General features: G+C 39.8%; 1 long non-coding RNA gene across 1 annotated transcript in view; it reads right to left on the reverse strand.

Moving 5' to 3' along the window:
* Positions 1-19,742, reverse strand: part of LOC110358836 (uncharacterized) — a 39,910-nt gene that overhangs the window by 4,379 nt on the left and 15,789 nt on the right. The window lies entirely within an intron of this gene.

Below are 19,742 nucleotides of genomic sequence, written 5' to 3' on the forward strand. Positions count from 1 at the left end.
TAGTAAGCTGTCACCAAAGCAAGAAGCAACACTGTCAGTGAAAAGAGACATATGCCAGATTTACTCATAGCAGCAGAAGCTGCAAGACGGTTGTCTCATCAGAATTGATCTGGAAGTGAAGTCTTTGTTTCAGTATGTTCTATGTATTTGTTTGGGGTTTGCTTCCTATTTGTAGTCTTGTTTTGCCCCAAATTGGATACAATAAAATAGGTTAATTATTCATATCTGAATTGTGTTTCATAACGAGTATGGCTTTCTGGGAACAGGACACCTGTGTGTACATTAGTTTCCCTTAGAGAATAACAAGCATATAAATAGGGCAGGTGATCGTACTTACCCTTTATCTCCTCTGAGGTTTGCCTTACAATTATCACATATTTGCATGCATGTGGCTACAGCGGTGCAAAGGCCGGAAAAAGGTCTGTAACACCACCTGCTGCACTTGTGAAGAGGAATATCCTTCAGCAGATGTTAGTCAGGACCATTGTAGATAACACAGATTTGTTAGAGATATTCATGCTGCTGACAGAGATGCCGCTTCTCTCATCAAAACAAAAACCACAGAAAAGCACAGAAATCCAAAAATTTAATGTTGGCAGGAGAGTGCAAGCCAGTGTTTGTCCGAGCAGGGAACTTTCACTGGGAAAGGGAGAAAAAAAAGAGAGCCCTTGACTGGGTGAAGTTATGGCAAGAAGATTGGCTCCTGTGGCCCTTCAGTGCCAGGGACAGTCATGCACTGAAATGCAGAGGGTTCCTGCAGGGTGTGTAGCAAGTCCTGTCCCTGACATCTTTGTGTTGCCTCCTGAGCTTTTCTGCTTGTTCTGAACCAGTTTGCGTCCCAGCAGAAAAGCCAGAAGGAAATAAAGAACAGAATTCAATTCCCTGTATGTATAAGGGAGCAGGGCTGGATTCTGCATAAGAAATAGGGAGGATCTGAAATCAGTCATGACACAAAGTAGCTTTTGTGTGATATAACCAGCACATCTGCGACTGCTAAGACAGCGCTTCAGCTGTCTTAAAACTGCCTGCTGGGGACTAAATGCTGACTTTTGTCAAAAGACCAAATGCTAAATAAGAAAAATCAACATGTCAGAAAAAATACCCTCTGGAAATGAGGGTATGGCAAGACAAAATACCAGAAAGAGGCAGTCTTGTCTAAGTCAAAGTGGAAGTAATGCAAGGGTGTGAGTGGCAAGTGTTAGTCATCGGTATTTCGGTGCTCCTGCCGCACGCCCCGGCAGATGCCGGCTGTGTGCTTGGGCCAGAGGCAGCTGTGTCGGGCAGGCGCTGGGCAGTGCACAGTCCCAGCCGCAGCTGTGGAGGGGCTTGAACTTTCTGGGCAAACAAACACTGAACTTTCTTCCAAAGAGTTTCGCTTGGGAGTAGAGCAACTTTGGAGTATGTGTCATCCCAACAGTGTGGAGGAGCTAACTTCTCATATGTTTTCTGCATGCTCTGGATTTGGTAGAAGACTTCAGACCAAAGCCTCAAAACCTCAGTTAAGAGTGAACATTCCTGGAGTCCTAGCTGGTACTGACTAAATGTCTGTTGAATGACACAATGCCAAGCAAAACAGTTTATACGATATATTTTATATATATATTTACATTATTATAGATGTTATAAATATCTCAAGGGTGGATGTCAAGAGGATGGGTCCAGACTCTTTTCAGTGGTCCCCAACAAAGGGCAACGGGCACAGACTGAAGCACAGGAGGTTCCATCTAAACATGAGGAGAAATTTCTTTACTTTGAGGGTGCCAGAGCACTGGAACAGGCTGCCCAGAGAGGCTGTGGAGTTTCCTTCTCTGGAGACATTCAAAACCTGCCTGGATGCATTCCTGTGTGATCTACTCTAGGTGAACCTGCTTTAGCAGGTGGGTTGGACTAGATGATCTCCAGAGGTTCCTTCCAATGCCAACCATTCTGTGATTCTGTGATATTATGCCCTTGGAAGGAGATTTGCTGCTTTATGCCACTGTGAGACTTTAATTTTGTATCAGTTTAAGTCTCTGAGAGGTTTTTAACTAGCAGAAACCTGGAGTACTACACTGTTTGACTGGATTCTCACTTGTCAGTTCTGAGAACAGCTGCTAATCTTTTCCTGGGTTATGATTTATGTATTAATAGAGGCCAAAAAAGACCAGGTAACTAGAATTCATGTACCCTCCAGTTAAGACTGTACACTCAGTGAAGTCCAAATAAATAAGTCTTGCCAGGTTGAAGGTACTCTTTCTTTCCCTGCTGCAGTATTTGTGTATGACAAAGCTCAAGCTTCTACAGCCCCTGCAGTTTCTAAAGCACCTTGACCATTTAAGTCCCTAGACTTGCTACAAGTAGCCCCTCTGTGAGGAGTGCTGAAGACAAGCATAGCGGCAGTGGAGATGCTTTCTATTTCTGTTCTTCCTAGACATCATCCAGATAATAAAATCCATTTATCACCACCTGATAGTGTGGACAAATCAGTCCTCTCCTCTCCTCTCCTCTCCTCTCCTCTCCTCTCCTCTCCTCTCCTCTCCTCTCCTCTCCTCTCCTCTCCTCTCCTCTCCTCTCCTCTCCTCTCCTCTCCTCTCCTCTCCTCTCCTCTCCCTCTTCTCTCCCTCTTCTCTCTCCTCTCCTTTTTCCCCCTCTTCCTATTTTTTTCCATCATATAATGGGTTTAGAAGGAAGTAACAAACATCTCTGTCCAAATGTGGGCTTGCCACTGAAGGAAGGGGGTCTGTTGCTCAATGGACTCTCGGTTGTATGACACAGCCTTTCTTCTCTCAAACTGCAGGTGGGCTAGTTTTGTGTTTCCAGGATAAGCATGCAGCACACTGGGCAGAATAGAAAAATATTGCTCTTTGATAGTAGGTTATTAAGTAACAGCCTGGCTTCTTGGTGGTGCTAGCAAGCAATAGCAGCCCATTTCCACTGCAGTTCATCAGATCTTCTTTCAGTTCATGGAAAATCATATTTAAACCTTATTGCTGGGCCTCCAGCTCTTCCATGCATGCATAGCTTTCTGGTAGTTTGATATTGTTGAGGCTAGTGAAACACATTACCAAAAATATATTTTGAAGAAACAATGACAGACAAGATTTTGGCAGATTTTCAGTATGAACAGCACTGACTCCAACCTTTTCTAGTCCCCTCCTCAAGATGATGTTCTTAAAATGTGATTCAAGGAAATGGAGTCCTAAACACGGGTTTATATAAGTTTCTATCATTATCTGGTCCTAATCCATAAAATCCTGAAATATTTATCTATTACAGTTGTACAAATCATAGCAAATCTAAGTCAAACACCCTGGGACCTGTTGCTGTTTTCACCTCATGTCAGTGTTATTAAGGAAAAAGCTAAGAGAATAGTTACACCAAATGAGAAGTTAAAAAAGTCACAGAGAATAAGCATGCCCATCTGTCTTTCGTTAGTGCGCTATGACTCACACAGATGTCTGGAGATCATCCCATTTCCTTCCTGTCCTGGAAAAGAGGTTTTCACAGTTAGAATGTAGTCACCTCGGTTTAGACTTCATTTTTATTTCTGTGAAGGAAATTCATTCTAGAGAAAATAACATGGATGTGAGCTTCTATTTACTTAAGGAAGAAAGCAGAGTATTCTTCTAGATTTTACGTTTTTTCTGTAGGTTGCTTCTGTACTGCTTCCAAAATCATTCAGGAGTACTAAGATAGCATAATGCCTACTGTTCCTCATAGTCTGTGTCTTCACCGCCTGAAGGTAGGATGGATAAGAAGCACATTTCAAGGCCTTACAATAAAACTTCCCACAAAACACTCGTGGGTATAAGAAGTAGAAGGGATAGAGAAGGGGTATGTTGGTAGGCTTGGAGCTTTTAGCCTGGTGGGAAGGTCAGGGGATATGTTCCTGCTGTTTGGCCTGTTTCTGTGTTTTGCATGAAGTAGTCACTACGTAAAACGCAGAATGTCTCCTGGGGCCAGTGTTTACGCCTCTTCATGGAGCTGGCCTGCCCTACAATAGAAACCTGTGTATTCAGATCACCAGTATGCCAGAAATATAAATAAATCTGTTGTAAAAGTGGAGGGAACAGCTAAATTACAGTGATTCTACAGCTGTTTTTGCATGGAAAAAGAAATATTTGTAAAAAGGACTGGTAATGATTATTAATAATTAGTAATTATTAATAATTATTATTATTGGTTATTATTAATTATTTTTGGTTAACAAAGAAAATTTCACTTCCTACATAGACATAAACATTGAAGAACTATTTAATAGTATGGTAGAGTGTCAGAGACAAACATTTGGCTTTTAGCTGTGCGTTAAGAAGTACAGTGTGTTCCCAGGACGCAAGAGAAAGCATTCCATAAATATTTACTACGAATGTATTGTTAACACTTGATTAATGTGAATGGACAAGGGACAAACATTGGTTCCTCTGTTTAATGTTGTGGTCCTTGTTCATTTATGCTGCTTTGTTTTCTCAGGAAAAAAGGACACACACAGAGTTTAAGCAGTTTCGAGCAACGAAGGTATCCTTGCAGCTAGAAGAACAGATTGTTGGTTGGTTGGTTGGTTGGTTGTTTTTGGGGTTTTTTTGTTTTTGTTTTTTTTCAGTAAAATGATAACATGTGAATAGTCTCACTAGATGAGTGGCAAATTAGGTAGATGTCATTGTGTAAGACATTCCATGGGGATATATTGAATGTGTCAAATTAAACAACCTACCATTTAACAGATGATGGTTTTCAAAAAGATTACTGCATTCACATTGCTGGCTTACTATTGGAAGAGCTAGATGAAGCTGATGCAGTTCCAGATGCTAAATATGGAAAGTTTATTGGAAGGCTCAACAAATGTAGCATTTAGAGCCACAGACTTGCTGCTGAGGGACCAGCTAAGTGGGTTTTGTATACTTTTGATGTTGAAGCACTGCAATGCACAGCGTAATACATCAAGGAAATGTTAGTCTTGATGTCTGAGATACATATTCATTTGCAAATACTCAGTCCATAATCTAAGGACTATTTCCTTTAGCCACAGGCACATTTTCTTTATGGCCAACTTCAATTAGCGTTCAAGTTTACATAGCAAGGAAATAAGTAATATTCATGTAAGCAGCTGTGCTAAACAGTTTGAGTAGCTTTTCAGATAAAGAGAACTGCTAGTGAAAATGCTGAAAGACATTTGGTTTCAGGTTGTGACATTTCCTTCTCTGTGTTACTTAGCAGAACCTGAGAATTTGAAATAGTGTCCTTGGTTTTGAATGGGAAAAGGGGTAAGATGAATTTATCAAAGATCAACAAATGCAAAATGTTCTTCACAGCTTCCTGACTACTGCTCACCCCTCCCTGCAAGCCATTCATTCCTGAGGCTTGTGGTTCTGGCAGAGAAATTCTTCATTAACATATCCTTGACTCTCAGCTGTTTTACAAATAGAAAGCATCTACCTACGAGACAGGTTTTGTGATAGCCTAGGATTTCTATAAAAAGAGGGTGGAAACAACTTCAATTGATGTATTATATTCTCTCAAAGTATCATCTTGGCATTTAGTATGATACCTATGGATTCTGAACTCCAAATTTTTTGTAATTGGACCTACTATTCTCTCTCCTGCAGGTTTTCTTTGCTGGGCAGTCAGTATATTGAACATACTGTAACATCTTTTAATAAAACAAAATTTTTTAATTGTATATGAATAAGACTTCCTTTCTACTGTCCCCCACAAGTACATTACAAACTCAAATGTGCTTCACAGAAGTATTTGCATTCAAAACAATTTCCATGATATTATCTTCCTGGTAAAATACACACAATCTGATCAACAAAAGGCAAGTGGGCTACTCTTCCTTGTTCTACAGTGCTCAGAGCAGAAAGAAAATGCTGGAAAGAGTCACCCTACAACTAGTGGTACGTGGTGGACTAGCAGTTGTATTTTCATTAGAGTGCTGAAGCCAGTGGCTCCAGCAAGTTATTAGACACCATGAAGGAGACATTTTGGAGAACAGCGAGGTATGATTACTTACTTTAAATGCAAGTTGTACTGTATGATTTACCTTTTCCATAGAGCAGATAGTGCAATGGAATCAACTGTTGTCTTAAGTGTGTTTCAGGTTCACAACACTCAGGCTCCACAGGTGATCTGCTCAAGTCATGTTGACACATGGCTGCTTGGGAAAGTGGTGAGTTAAAGCATATGCTGGTGTCCTAAGAGTCTTCTGTAATACTGTGCCTCTCACAGAACCACAGAGACGCATCACCACTGTGGAAGTGGGAGGTAGAGGGCTTTCATACAAAGGCTTATTTCTCAGATCTCCCTGCTTCCTTGGTGGAAACATGATACATGAGATGTGCATAATGAATGAATTGCTTTTGAGAGAATTCTGAGACTGGCACATTCAAACTTTTCATATTTGTCACTAACTTGAAACAATTAATGAAATGCCATCTTCATACTGGCTCACATTATCTTCCTGACACAGGCATTTAAAAGAAATTCCAGTTGTGGTTTTTATTATACCCAAGCCATTATTCACGTAGACAAGATAAGGGGGTCATCTCTGTGTGTTTGTGTGTGAGAGTGTGTGTGCGTGCACTCATGCACAGGGGAAAGTGTTTGGGAAATGTCTGGAACATAGCAACAGAAAACAATAGGTTCCTTTAGTGTTTATAATATGAACCCCTTTAAAATTATAACAAAATGTTTGACATTGCAAACACAGAATCACTGAAGAGTTGAGGTTGGAAGGCATCTGGTGAAATCACCTAGTCCACCCCCCTCTGCTGAAGTAGTCTTAGCCAGGCTGCTCAGGAACAGCCTTATTCTGATCATCAAATATGTATTAGATTACAAAAAAACCCCATGGTAGTGGCTTAAAATCATAAGATCTTTCTAAGTGTATTTTTTGTCTTATTGTATTCTGTAGTTAACATTCACGGTTCCTGTTTTCAGCTGTTTCTCTGAAACCATGGAAATAAAGAATTGTAATTCACAAAAATGTTAGATTGTGCCTTAATCACATTATTCCAAAAGCTGAAGTTTAAGACAAAAAATGTATACAGATTTTTGAATTATGTAAACAATATGTCACATTGATTCTAGACTCGATGCAAAGCTGCATGGAGTAGAATTAACAGCCAGCCCTTGAGCAGAGCAGTGGTTATAAATGAACTACTGAGACTGCAGAGAGAATGAATCTCATAACAAAGAATTTCCTCAGGCTTTGCTCAACGGAGTGATGAAAACTAACAACTACTTCTAGGAAGAAGCCACAGCCAATCTCAGCCACTATCATGACTTTTTAGAGGGAGGGTCACTCCACTTGTTGTTGATATGGTTTGACTGCTAAAGAAATGGCACAGGAGTGAAGAATGTTGACGAATTACTTTGAAATCTCAAAATGTTGATAATTATTCTTTGCTTCCCTCTTCTGGAAGCTTCAAGTTCTTGATTATGCCATCAGCATTCCAGCACATAACTTTCAGTGATTCATACCCACCTCCAGTTTGTCATAATTGTAATTTTTCCCCCATGTGTATGTATACCACACCCTGACGTTTCTTGCTTACTTTTAAAAATAACATCTGTCCCTACTCATTTAAGTACTCCATAAAGATCCTTGAGACAGGAGACTTTTTCCTTCTCATGTGAGTAATATGGCAGGCATGATGCATCTAGGTTTTCGAAAGGATGCAAATGTGTTGGTCTCTTAGAATTAAATGAACAGATAAAAGCCCCATAATTGACTTCCCACCCGGCCCCCTCAAAGATCTGCCAGTGGGCTTGGCCTTAACTGCAGGGGTCAGTAGAGATAATTTTTATAGAGGTTTGTTCCTCTGACTTTTCTACAAACATAACTTGTCATATCTGAGAAGGACAGCATAGTTTTAGAAGTTCCTTTGGTTATTGTGAATTCCTTCATCTCACATAGTATTGCCAACTGCCAGCGGGCACCAACGAAGGCTCCTAGTAGGCTATACCAGGTGTTATTGACTTTGAGAAAGGCTTTTTATGCTTTACTAAAGTAAACCTGATCTAGCTTTGCAAGATTACCTAGAGGAGGTATTTCACTAAGAACTTGTTTACTTCTGTTAGGTTATTTCCTACTTGTATTTATTGGTAGATACGGGACATCTTATTCGCAGCTAGGAGTTTCCTCTTTTTTAAGACCTGAATTTCTGTGTTTTCTTCTGTCTTCAGTGAAGCTTTTTTTCAAACAGAACTCCTCTAGATTCATGCTGCTCTGATTCATTGTTCCACAATACTGAGAAGAGAGGTGTGTAAGTGAAAGTTCTGCAAATATTCTTGCTTTGCCTGTAGCTGTGTTACAGGACCAGGGCACCACCGAGTGTTCTGTTTGCACTGGTACTTGCAGCCCTCCCATCTGTGACTGTACTGGAGAGCTACATAACCTTAAGAGGCCTCCTAGGCTGAGTACCAGAACACATGAGGCAGAAGTGTGTACTTCAGATCAATATGGGTCTAGTGGCCACCAAGTAGTTAATATTTAATGGTGCCCAGGATGGCTGAGATTAATTTGGATTTGATTTTTGAGTGTTTGGTTTTGATATATAAATGTTTGTTCAAAAGTTTATTTATTTTTTTTTTCCCTGAAAATGATCATATTAAAGCCAGTCGATAAAATCTGAACTTAAGAACTAGAAGTTGATTAGCTGCTAGAAAGTGGATATTGATCAAAAGACACAGCTGTGTCAAAGTTGAGTGAACAGGGGAAAGTCAGAAGTTATAATCAATAAGCACTAGTGAACAGACAGGAACCTTCAATTTTAATAGTCATATTTTACAATAAAATTTGTAATCTGCCACATGGAATTAAAAGAATACCTCCCAGTGTTTCTGAAGGTGCCAAGATACTTAAAATCAGAAGAGCAGGGTATTAGGAAAAAAAAAAAAAAGTCTTTGGACTTTCTGGCTTTAAGGAAGCAAACACACTTCTGTGTTGACTGATACCTTCTCTCAGATCCTTTTCCGTTTTTCATTACCAGGAAGGTGGCTTGTGTGACCTAATTCCTGCAGTGGGTTCTTCACTTTTCCTGTTAAGAACACTAATCCAATAGAGGTCAATCTTGAGGAAGGTTTCTGAAGCCACACGGAAAGGAGAAAGGAAGCTGAGCAAAGCTCCTCTTCTTCACCTCTCCATTACAGGGCACCTCCCATTGTGTCTCCTCTGGGCTGTGCTCTTGCCCTGTTTCTCTATTCAACACCACCTGAGTTTTCCAAAGTTTCATCTTCTTTCCACCTGACTGGAAGAAACAATCAAACTGGATGCAGGAGCCTGAGAGAAAGAAGATCAGTGAGCTGCTTGTGTCCATTTCTCTCATCAGACATCTTGCAGTAGATGTAGTGCACATTTTGAACTCGTCTTGCCTTTTATAGACATAAAAACTGTTAGAGATCTTGGTACTAAAACATAAAAATCTGGTCTGCAAACTGCAGCCATTCAGGAGCTGACCCACAAGCACAGAATCATAGAATCATTTCAGTTGGACCCTCAGGATCATAGAATCTAACCACAACCTAACCTAACTCTAGCACTAAACCATGTCCCCAAGAACCTCGTCTAAATGCCTTTTAAATCCCTCCAGGGATGGTGACTCCACCCCTTCCCTGGGCAGCCTGTTCCAATGCCTGACAACCCTTTCCATGAATAATTTTTTCCTAATATCCAATCTAAACCTCCCCTGGCACAACTTGAGGCCATTTCCTCTTGTGCTATCACTTGCTACTTGGGAGAAGAGACCAACACCTTCCATGCTACAACCTCCTTTCAGATCTCTGCTGTAGCAGAGAGAAGACAGTCAGCTATGGCCCAACACTCTGCCCCAAGCTAAGCCACCCCACATGAGGAGCCATCTGCACAACAGCCAGTCACTGATCACCCTATTAGGCAAACGCAAGAGACTGTACTGGGTCTTTGGTAGAGAAGGAAGATGCCTCAGGCCACATGAGGTCTTGAAGGGCTCCCAGATTTGTGGTCACACTGTGTACTCTGAACTCTATAACCTGAAGAGATCACCATTAGCATTGTCATAATTAAATGGATATTAATAAAATGTGTGGCAAAAAGCATTATAGACGTGAATTTTGCTTGTAAGCTGCAGCTATGGAAAATGTACACGTGACCTGCTCAGTGACCCTGGAGCATGCTGAAGTTATCAGGAAGCCACAGCTGGTGATGTTAGATTTCCAAACGGTAAACATCCTTAAAAATGTTGAAGATAACAGAGACATTCTGCTGGAGAAAAAAAGCAGCCAGCCATTCAGAGGTCACATAACTTGACCATCTACAGAGTAGTTTGTAACAACCTGAATAGGCAGAGCCTGAGTATTTAAGACTGGGATGAAAATCAGTAGTTATGCACGCATGCTTTTTTCAGCGCTGGGCATGAAGAAATGTTCACTTGTTATCTCATATTACTATATACATAAGTGTTATACGATCATTAGGGGAAACAAATGACCCATGCTTGTGTCTCACCAAGTATCCTCCCCGAGGCTTTTTTTGAGTTAGCTAAAACTGCCTGTCCTGTCTAAAATCAAAGAAACCTCTATTTACAGCCAAATAATTTTTCCTTGAGTTGAAGACATAAACAGGCCTCAAAATTAGGTGATTACTTCATTGTCTTTGCATTTGTCACCACTGGTGATTGTAGGGTCTACACCATAAAGAATTAATTACGGTTTGTATGTGTAGTGAGGATGTATTGAAAAATAATCATGATTACTTTTCTTCTTTTTTTTTTTTTTTTTACAGAAAGTTATTACACTCCACAGCCCTGAAGGGAAAAACATAGCAAGGGAAAAACTGTTAACAAGTCTTTACACAAATCACTTTAGTGGCCTGTTAGGTAAGGCTTTGGAAGAGTGATGGAGGGAGGAAATAACAGTTACAATTTTGTACAGAAAAATCTTGTTATGAGAGAACTCTGGAACAAGATAATGATATTGTTCTTTGTTTCTTAAATGCAAAAGTTATGGCTTTCCTAGCATGCATCACAAAGCCAGCACTTAATAAGACATGCAGTTTCACCTCAGCTGCAGCATAGAACCTATAATAAGGGACTATCAGAGCTAGCTGAGATGTCACGTTAACACTAATCCTAACTCCTTGGAGAACAAGTAAAGAGCAAAAGGACACACAGTCAGAGTTCTGCACAAGCACTGTAATGAATGCATATTGCCAAGGGCAGCATTGTTGGGGTTTTTTTGTTTGTTTGTTGTTTGTTTGTTTGTTTGTTTAGTTTAGTTTAGTTTTATAAGAGCTTTTCTTATAGTATCCAGCTATAGCAGAGATGTAGTGAGACTGAGCTTAACAGAGGTGAATGCCTCTATTGGTTAGGGAAACAAGAGATCTGCTCTACTAATATTTGTTATGGATGGACTCGACTTACAGATATACAAATTCTTCTTTATTCAGCATTTGAATCTAGCCTTATAATTTAATCAAATTTATAAGCAAACCTTGGTTCCAGGTAGCTGTTAGTATTTGACAGCCTTGCAAGTTTTTGGGTATCTGGACTGTAAGGAAATTGCTGCAGCAACAGATCTTGTTGACAAAGATAGGGAGTGATCAAGTGATCTCTTTGGGGAACTGGAGTTGCAAGGAATAGGTCTATGAAGAAGCGAAGAACAGCAAATGTCTTTTGCTGATAGCGTTTCTCTTCTTCCCCCCACCCCAGTTTTTGAAACACCAGCAACATTAGCTTCCCATTATCATGTTGTTGAATCTTCCTTTTCATTAATTCCTGGCTCATCTTCTTCTGAATCATGCCAAAATTTAATCCAGTGTGAAATTTTATGATGAAATTGCAAAGTAGAAACTTAGCAGGGGAAGCTGACATCAGCACACAAAACAGTGTATACAGTCCTGTTCGTCTTTTCAGGGACACTTTCGAGTGTAGTTGCCCTGATCCAGCTTTATGCATGGAAGATTAAATGAAAAATTTCACAGCAGAAAAACCCATAATTCAGCCTCTGCTTTCCAAACTGTAACTGACTTGATGCCAAAGACCCACAGTTCTTTCTTCTAAAATCAGCTTTCTCAATTTTACAAATCCCACCTGCTTCTGAATGGAGTAATGGTGAATTTTAAAAAATAGTTCTAGTTCTAGCAGAAGAAAGTGTATCTAGGCCACTGCAAATAATGTAATTTACTACTCAAAGTGTCATCATAGCTAATTGTCTGCTATGTCTATCAGGAGTGTTTCCTTCTCCCTCCCTTCTCTGTCTTTAGCTAAGAATATACAGTGATTCCTGCTCCTAACTGGTCTCACCGTTTATAATGCATATGTAAAATACCTCCCTTTTCTAGAGTATTCCTTTGGGCTACCAATGAGTTGGACAGACTGGCAGATTTTTTAAGAACATTTTGAAATAAAATTTCCAGAAATACAGCCCTGCCAACTCTCCCACCTTCCTGTATCCTCATTATTTTCTTATTCTTTTGTAGCTACTGATAGCTCAGGGTAGTGTTTTACACAGAGAAACTGAGGCATAGAAATGCTACAAGATATTAGATGAAATCAGGGAGAGACGCAGGAACTGAAGTAGAAGGGCATTCCTGGACTTCAAGAATATGCCAGGAAAGCAAAGGAAGTGTAAGCCAAGAAAAGGAAAATGAAAAACGCTTTCTACCAGAAATGGAGCGCTTTTCATATTGGCTTTTTAATACGCTGGAAACTTGAGAAGAAAAAGCGCTGGTGATCTCTCTCTTCTCTGACTTTCACCAGTCAAAGGATGCTGAACCAAGATTTCTACCCTGTACTGCACAACTTACCAGTGTGCAGAAGGTTATCCTTTCATGCTAACACTCTCATTGCCATCTTTTAAGTTGTGGGTTTTTTTGTTTTGTTTTGTTTTCAGGGGGGTTTTGTTTTACTGGTTGGATGTTTTGTTGTTGTTTTGTTTGTTTGTTTTTTACTTCATATGGAATGATTGGAGTTCCTTGTCTTCAGAAAAGAGAGCCCCCACACCCGCTGCAGATGCAGAGTGCAGGCTTCTGTATCGCTCTATCTCTGATTGTCCATCTTACCCAGAGAAATTTTAAATAAGCTCTAGCAAAAGAGGTTGAGAGAACCTCATATGAGTATATCTCACTGGCCAGGATGCACTCCTGGGACATGAGTGTTGTGAGGAGGACATTTGAATTTCAGTTCTCTGTAGATCAAGTAACTCCAGGAAGAAAGGGCATTACCATACACTTATTCTTCACATTTGAAAGGCACCAAAAGCCTTTCTAGCTAAAGAAAAAAAAAAAAAAATCTGCAGATTCCATTTAAAGTTAGGAACTTGCCTGCATTTCCCCACAGAAAAAAGCTTATTTTATGTTTGTACTTTGAACATTGGCATCTGTGGCACCACAAAGTACCTTATTCTCTCTGAAGCTCATTGGGAAAGCATAGGCAGCACTGAGCATTATGCAAAGTTCTCTGTGTGAATATTTCCCTCTCTACAGTTCAATACAGCCACTTGTAAGAATATCTAATAAGGGTAATGCTTTGCATGCCATTAGTCAGCAAAAGCAATAGAAGAAATGGTGTGTCTTGTATGCCTTAGAAGTATGAAAAGTCTTCATTCACTGAAATTAATACTGACAGAGCAACAAAAGACGGTGCACAGCTCTTTCAGTGCAAAGCCATGAGCATCTTTCTAACAGGAAAATGATCACTCTTGGATTTGCAGGATAAACACAGCTGACAAACTAAGGAAAAACCAGTCCACTGTTTCAGAAAGTCCAGCCTGAAACCTCTGCCAACTGTTTTTTGAGAGCACCTTACATAAGCAATTCAAAGAATAGGTCTTGGGTTTCAGCTGCAATTTGCAAGAAGCAGATTATTAATATGCACTTACAAATGTTGATGATAAAATAATTACAGGCATACACAATTTAAGATTCTGTGGAAATACTTTTTAAAAACCAGCACTGAAAGTGATACTTCAGTGACTACGTTGACTCCACTAGAGCACAAAACAGGTATTATATGAAGAATGAGTTACTTTCTACCACATATTTACAGATACTTGTTCTTACAGCTAGCACAGAGAGAACAAGTCTCCAAACTAATAATCAGACTGCGATCATGAAGGTCCTCAACTCTTCCGTGCCATGCTGTCTTAGGTTCTATCACACTGATGATAGCTATTTATCTTAGATCTCAGCTCTTCTAGACACAGTCTATATTATTTGCCTCTCAAGAGACAGTAGTCAGGCTTTCTGAAAGTGATGAAAATGAAAAAAAATGCTGACAAATGGAAATACAGGAGCTGGAACATCCATTATTTAACTATATTTCAATTTTTTAAACATATCACTGCGCTAGTCTTTGCTTTCAGTGGCGTGGTCTTGAGAGCCTGTTTACTGACTTGAACAGCTGAGGGCCAACCTTTATGTCTGGGAGGGATTCTAGAATTACAGTATTGTTTGTGTGGGTTTTTTTTTCCATTTGTTTGATTTCAAGGGCCTTGCTTGTATAACTCCGTGTACCTTTAACCTTATTGTCTTTTGTTTTCCTCCTTCTTCCCCATTTTGACAAATGCTTTTGATGATTCCTAGTGGCTCCTGTTGTCAGGAGCTGCTAGCGAAAATGTGTTTAAAAGATATTCAGCAATTCCTTGAGAGACTTGACCTTGCCGGATGCAAACAACTATGAAAAATCCATCCCAGAATAGCCCACAATAGCCTGCAGTCCTCTGGGCGACGTGGACTTCTGGTCAGAGGGCAAGGAGTGAGGCACCTCACCATCAGCAGTGTGATTGCAGACACGTGGGTCAGCTCTCCAGAGAACTAGAGGTCCTGCCCAGGCCTTGAGACAGGATTGTTTTCCTGTTTTGGGTGAAATTCCCATGCTGTGTTGACAGTGAATTGAACTCCAAAAAAAAGAATCTTATGTCCCCCTTTCACACTTTCACAGTGGGATTCTCCTTCTAACACCTTTTCTTTGCAAGAATATGTCTAACAATTGTCACACAGTCATTGCTTTCTGTTCTGTTGTGCGCCTTTCTAGCCCCCAGAATCCCATTGGGTGAAGCTATTTGCAAATAAGAATTTGTTTAGATTTTTCCTAGAAACGGTAGGCTTTGTTTCCTTCATTTTCTTCTCAATTACTGTGTCCTATCTTGCACAAAAGATAGAGCAGCCGTTGTTCAGTTTTCTGTTTACAGAACCTGCTAATGACAATAAGCCTAGAAACTCTAGATTTCTGGAGATCTTGCTGTTTGCACAACACATCTGGCTACATACATTTACTCATGAGCAAGATGTATTTTATGAGCTGTGAAGGCACCTTGCAGATGACACTTTTCTGAGCGAAGGTTTTGGGGAACAGTAATGAGTGTCCCGTAACCAGCACCGCACCTCTGCAGCCCACCTGTTCCCCCACTGCCGGCGTACATGGGCACGTCCTTGGGCACCTGGAGGTGCAGCCAAGCCTGCATGAGGATGCACTTGCAGTCCCAAGTGTAGTCCTCAAGGTTATGCTCACAATTCAGGCTGAAGAGAAAAATACACATCCTGTTTTAATCCCCTAAACTGGAACTTTGTTGGTTTGGCATGATGCCGGAGAATTAGGCATTCAGAGGATGACAGAAAAATGAAGGAGAGGGGATTCATAGAAATATAACACTTCTGCACTGGGAAGAAGAAAACTCCTGGGGCTGGTGAAGTGTCAGAAACAAGAAATGAAGCATCCCTCTCTATTAATATTATCTTTACAGAAGAAAGTAAGACACAATATAGTGGCAGAAAACTTAGTGAGTTGCTTTCCCTCCAGCTTGTGGGATTGCAGCAGCAAAAACAGCTCAGCAATAAATGTTGCAGTTATGCCAGCTGCAAGATTCCATTCAGAGGGGATCATCTGTAAATAAGCAAAGATTAAAAAAAAAAGGAGTGATCAGTGATCATGTGATGATGAGCAAAGATTATTCCAAACTGACTGTGAAAGCAGAACTTTCCAACCTAGTTTGGTGTACAGAGCACTGGGAATACTATTTTCTTTTCCTTGTTTTTATCTCTTACTGCTGCCAAAGAAGGAAATCGTAATTTTGTCCTCATTTTACAACTTCGGAATAATTGGTTAGTAAAACGCTTAAAGCTAAGTTGGGAGAAGATTTACTGCCGTGTTTTTACTTGTATCCTTACAGAGTGCCATCTAGAGGTAACTCATTAAAACCTCATCAAAGGTTGAAAGCTTTGTCTCCTTAAAATAAAACCAGAAAATGCTTCCCCTGTATCATGCTCTAACATCATGCTACAGATACTGAACATACTGTTTGGAGTACCTAGTGTGGCATTAAAACTATAGAAAAAGTTTGGTAAGAGAATACTATAGGATAGAAAGGAACTGGGTTCGATAAATAATTCACTGACCTCCACAGACTACCTGGTGTTTATAGTCAAGTCCTCTTGTGCCCTCCAACTGATTGACATTCAGAAGTCAACTTACTGTGCAGCTTTTGTTGCTTTTGTTTATTGGCTTGAGCATGAGAAAAAATACGAACTTTAAAATCCAAACTCATAAATGTGGTGATTAAGTTGATTGAGACAATTAGTTTTTCTTTGTTTTTTGAATAGGACAAAAAGGAAAACTACGTTTATTACAAACATGTGAGGACATTAGCAACCATATTTACCTATATTTTTGTTCTATTTAGTTGGCCTATTTTCATCCCCCGTTCTAAGTTTACTTATTCTTAATCAATGGATATTTAGAGTAATATGATCAACCTCATAATTACACTTCTGCCTAACATTTCCTCTACTTGGCTTAAGGAAGCCTGTTTTTTCTCCTGTCTTTCTGGAAATTATGAGGGGCAATCAAATAAATTCTGAAGATCTTGAGGCAGGTAATTAATTATGCTGAGAAACTCTGATGATGCTTGAATTTCTATCATTATTTAATTTCCTAAAAGAAACTTGCTAAAGAAAAAATTCCTTCTTTTTTTTTTTTTTATTTTTTTAAAAATTATTTTAGCCAGACTCCTAAAATTCTTTTAAGTTTGAAGAAGCATCCAGAAGGGCCTGTGTTCTTAGGGCGAACTTTCCCCAGGCTTCAGGCATTAAGCCACATACAGGTAAGTTCCCTTTCCCTTGCAGGAAGTAGCATTTGTTCCTTCCACCATCCCTCTCTTGCCTGTTCCTTTGTCACCTCTTTTTGGCCTAACAGAGTAAAACAACTGTATCTTATAAATGCTTGTCTTATAAGGCGTTTCATAAGAAGGTTTGTTCAAGTCTAATATCATTGCTGTATCCCCTCTAGCATATACAGTTCCTGTGTTTTTGGATAAGGAATAGTCTTTAAACTCCATATAGCTCCTAATCTAGTCACAGTTTGGTCTATGGCTCGGGCTCCTAGGTTCTGTTAAAGATACATATCTAAAAAACTTCATCCTGCTCATGTGTCTGATGTCATCATTGCATCATTTTATTCAGTTCATTTCCTGGAGAGAGCTGCAACAGACTGGTGCTATGTTACATCAACCTATGACAGAAGAAGCTGTGTTAATTTTTCCTTGAGCTGTACAGTGTTTTTTCTTTACAATGTTGATTTAATAATTTACAAATACTGATATTTACAAGTACCAATGGAAAGAAAAACTGTGTTGGGAAATGTATCAATGTCATTCTATCGTTCAGCCGTCCCTCTCACGTATTCCTAGCACTCCCTCTACAAGCAATCTCAGCTCTCTAAATCGCATAATTTCAACAAGAGGGTAACAGTCAGTTCCTCATTTTTATAAGCATGACTTATAAAAGGGAGGGAGGAAGGAAATAAATTATAATTACAGGTAACACAATAAGAAAAATGATATAGACTTGTGGTACTGGGAAGAAAATGAGTTGGTAGAAATTGTGTAAATGGTCAACAAATATTTAACATGTTCCTGCTCTGTCTAAAGCTTTTCACGTTACGGAACTGGAAAACTCAGAGAGTTAATGATGCCAGTGGGTCAAACTCCTCCCACTTTCAACTCCTTCCAAGTCAGTGTCAATATGCATTGATTTTTATAGGTCTAATTCTCAGGCAGTGGCAGGTAACACATGCTCTGGTTTTGTGCATACCTAGGTACATATAATCTTTACTTAAATATACATGTTACTCAAGCCTGGAAATGGTAAAGGATATTAGTTTTATTTAAAACCAAATACTAATGTGTGAAGTTGTGCTCTGATTTATTTTTTTCCTCAGTAGTTAGCCCTCTAATGCAAGCTTTCCTTCCTCCCGTTTCCTGATTTTAGTAGACAGAGGTGGTGTTATTTAGCAAGTAGCATTGTCTGCTCTACTCCATACTAAACTGACAAATGTAGAATAGCAAAAATAGCCAAAAATTGCAATGATAACACAGCCATTTCCTACCTTTTTAAAGAACTGTACAAATGTGAATAAATAATCCATAATAGCATATGATTATCTTTTACAGTATCTACATTATAAGAGAAATAAAAGCATAAAGAGCTTTAGAAAGGTAACAATGAGTTTTGCAGTGCTTTTTATTTTGTTGTTCAAAGTATATTATACCATACAGAACAGAATTAATATATATGAAAGTATATAAAAAAGAAGGGAAGCTTAATTTTACATGCTGGATAGAGCTGAAATCATTATCTAATATTGTTGTTAATATTCTCTAATTGTTGCCTGGCCAACAACCTTTTTTGCTTTGTGCTTCTTTTGTCTTGGAAGCATTCAAGCTCTGATGCACCTGTGTACAATTGCAGGACACTTCTCATTCAGCTGGCACTCAATCGCAATAAAGCAGTGTTTCAATCTGAATTATCTTTTAGGGAAGAATACTGCATGTTCGTAAGCCTTCCTCTTCCTGAAGTATTTTAATTTAAAATACCAAGATGGGAAATTGTATTAACCAAACACCACTCCACCTGCCAGTGGGTGCTTTAAGTGGAAATCAAGTGATATGAAGAACCTGAACTGGGGCAAATACCATCCTGAGCGAGAGACTGGTACACAGGAATCCTGTCCCTTTCTAATTAGCTCTAGCAGTCACTGTGCCCATGCTTCAATTAGCACTTTGCAATTGTATTTTCATTCTAACCCTATTTCTGATCTTATATAATGCTGCAAGTTGGCTAAACTTTTTTCCTCCTGTCAGAAGGGAGTTACTAGCAGGGAGCTAGAACAGCCCCACCAGACTTCCCTGGCAGCTGCTGTGCCTGCTCTGTGAAAATGTGTGTTTCACCCTTCAGCTAGATCTAATTTAGAAATCTTTAAGCTCTTAATGATTTCCTATAGTTTGGCCTAATTGAATCTAAGTGTTTTTGCATTCAAACTAGAATACCCAGCTGGGCTGAAGCTGAAAACCTGTGACCCTGAAATACAGTCCCAGAAACATAAGCCCTCCTCCGTGTTGACAGTTGTCATCTACTGCAAAGCTACAGCCATCTTCTGTTTCAATTTAGTGCTCAAATTGCAAAAACAGTTTGGTTAAGACCAAAGTCTTCTGCAGATCTGAATTACCTCCAACATGTGCAGCAGCTGCTCCGTGCAGTGAAGCCACTGCATCCCAGGGGACTCTCCTGGACCACAAGGGAGGCTCTGCTGCAGGAGCTGCTTGCACCCTATCATGTCCCTGCTGCGAGGGAAAGGAGCTCTTCTGCCACTGGGGAATGTGCCCAAAGTTGGGAGCTGGGTTCTGAAGTGCTCCCTTCACTCTGTGATGTGAGACACTCTGTATGACTGGTCAACAGGTCAAAAGATCTACCTCCAGCTGGTACCTCAAGCCATGGAATGGGAAGGAAACTGCTT

The sequence above is a fragment of the Columba livia genome, chromosome 1, assembly GCF_036013475.1.
Source record: "Columba livia isolate bColLiv1 breed racing homer chromosome 1, bColLiv1.pat.W.v2, whole genome shotgun sequence".
In the NCBI taxonomy this organism is placed as follows: domain Eukaryota; kingdom Metazoa; phylum Chordata; class Aves; order Columbiformes; family Columbidae; genus Columba; species Columba livia.